A 2,500-nucleotide genomic window follows, 5' to 3' on the forward strand; every position below is an offset into this window, starting at 1 on the left:
AGATTATTACTGCCTCGTCTGGTGAGATGTTCTATAGATTATTACTGCCTCGTCTGGTGAGATGTTCTATAGATTATTACTGCCTCGTCTGGTGAGATGTTCTATAGATTATTACTGCCTCGTCTGGTGAGATGGTCTATAGATTATTACTGCCTCGTCTGGTGAGATGTTCTATAGATTATTACTGCCTCGTCTGGTGAGATGTTCTATAGATTATTACTGCCTCGTCTGGTGAGATGTTCCATAGATTATTACTGCCTCGTCTGGTGAGATGTTCTATAGATTATTACCGCCTCGTCTGGTGAGATGTTCCTTCATCCACGTAGATGTTCTATAGATTATTACTGCCTCGTCTGGTGAGATGTTCTACAGAGATAAACACATCTGTCTTTGAACCAGGTGATTCAATAGGTGATGGTGTAGTACCATCACACCTCTCTCTGCTGTACTAGTCAGAACCCTTCAATAGGTGATGGTGTGTACCATCACACCTCTCTCTGCTGTACTAGTCAGAACCCTTCAATAGGTGATGGTGTGGTACCATCACCCCTCTCTCTGCTGTACTAGTCAGAACCCTTCAATAGGTGATGGTGTGTACCATCACACCTCTCTCTGCTGTACTAGTCAGAACCCTTCAATAGGTGATGGTGTGGACCATCACACCTCTCTCTGCTGTACTAGTCAGAACCCTTCAATAGGTGATGGTGTGGACCATCACACCTCTCTCTGCTGTACTAGTCAGAACCCTTCAATAGGTGATGGTGGGGTACCATCACACCTCTCTCTGCTGTACTAGTCAGAACCCTTCAATAGGTGATGGTGGGGTACCATCACACCTCTCTCTGCTGTACTAGTCGGAGGAGATGGATGTAGGACGTCACAGAGGACCTGTGGGACCGTCCAGGTATTTGACTGTTTAGTCGGCTGTACCTTCTGTCCATTATAACTTCACAAGGAGCAAATGAATCACGTTACAGGACTAATAACAGACCCGGTCTCTCTCCGCAGCGGGAAGCGGAACGCGGAAAGACGGCTAGACAGACACTTTAATCGTTGTTTTTTTTTAATGATCAAATTGCAATATAATACATTCCATATTGTTCAGATTCTAAAGTCGTGTTTTGATCAGGCTGCAGGTTTAACCAGGATCCAGCTGTGAGAGAGACTCTCATTAACAGCTCTTTAAAAAGCACCATTAAAAAGAAGAGGGGTAGAGAGAGAGAGAGAGAGATATAGAGAGGGGTAGAGATGTTGAGGGGAAGATATGTTGAGGGGTAGAGACAGAGAGGGGTAGAGACAGAGAGGGGTAGAGAAAGAGAGATAGAGAGAGGGGAAGAGAGAGAGAGAGGGGGGTAGAGAAAGAGAGAGAGAGAGGGGGGTAGAGAAAGAGAGAGAGATATATTGAGGGGTAGAGAGAGAGAGAGAGAGATGTTGAGAGGGGAAGATATGTTGAGGGGGGAAGATATGTTGAGGGGTAGAGACAGAGAGGGGTAGAGACAGAGAGGGGTAGAGACAGAGAGGGGTAGAGACAGAGAGGGGTAGAGACAGAGAGGGGTAGATATGTTGAGAGGGGTAGAGACAGAGAGGGGTAGAGACAGAGAGGGGTAGATATGTTGAGAGGGGTAGATATGTTGAGAGGGGTAGATATGTTGAGAGGGGTAGAGACAGAGAGGGGTAGAGACAGAGAGGGGTAGAGACAGAGAGGGGTAGAGACAGAGAGGGGTAGAGACAGAGAGGGGTAGAGACAGAGAGGGGTAGAGACAGAGAGGGGTAGAGACAGAGAGGGGTAGAGACAGAGAGGGGAAGAGACAGAGAGGGGAAGAGACAGAGAGGGGTAGAGATGTTGAGAGGGGTTGAGAGGGGTAGAGACGTTGAGAGGGGTAGAGACAGAGAGGGGAAGAGACAGAGAGGGGAAGAGACAGAGAGGGGAAGAGACAGAGAGGGGAAGAGACAGAGAGGGGTAGAGACAGAGAGGGGTAGAGACAGAGAGGGGTAGAGACAGAGAGGGGTAGAGACAGAGAGGGGTAGAGACAGAGAGGGGTAGAGACAGAGAGGGGTAGAGACAGAGAGGGGTAGAGACAGAGAGGGGAAGAGACAGAGAGGGGTAGAGATGTTGAGAGGGGTTGAGAGGGGTAGAGACGTTGAGAGGGGTAGAGACAGAGAGGGGTAGAGATGTTGAGAGGGGTTGAGAGGGGTAGAGATGTTGAGAGGGGTAGAGATGTTGAGAGGGGTTGAGAGGGGTAGAGACAGAGAGGGGTAGAGACAGAGAGGGGTAGAGACAGAGAGGGGTAGAGACAGAGAGGGGTAGAGACAGAGAGGGGTAGAGACAGAGAGGGGAAGAGACAGAGAGGGGTAGAGATGTTGAGAGGGGTAGAGATGTTGAGAGGGGTTGAGAGGGGTAGAGACGTTGAGAGGGGTAGAGACAGAGAGGGGAAGAGACAGAGAGGGGAAGAGACAGAGAGGGGAAGAGACAGAGAGGGGAAGAGACAGAGAGGGGTAG

General features: G+C 49.3%; 1 protein-coding gene across 1 annotated transcript in view; it reads left to right on the plus strand.

Annotated features, from left to right (window-relative positions):
- LOC129840305 (protein diaphanous homolog 3-like) overlaps positions 1 to 2,500 on the plus strand; it is a gene marked incomplete in the record, with an annotated part of 449,243 nt that overhangs the window by 406,209 nt on the left and 40,534 nt on the right.

The sequence above is a fragment of the Salvelinus fontinalis genome, chromosome 41 (genome assembly GCF_029448725.1).
Source record: "Salvelinus fontinalis isolate EN_2023a chromosome 41, ASM2944872v1, whole genome shotgun sequence".
NCBI classification, from domain to species: domain Eukaryota; kingdom Metazoa; phylum Chordata; class Actinopteri; order Salmoniformes; family Salmonidae; genus Salvelinus; species Salvelinus fontinalis.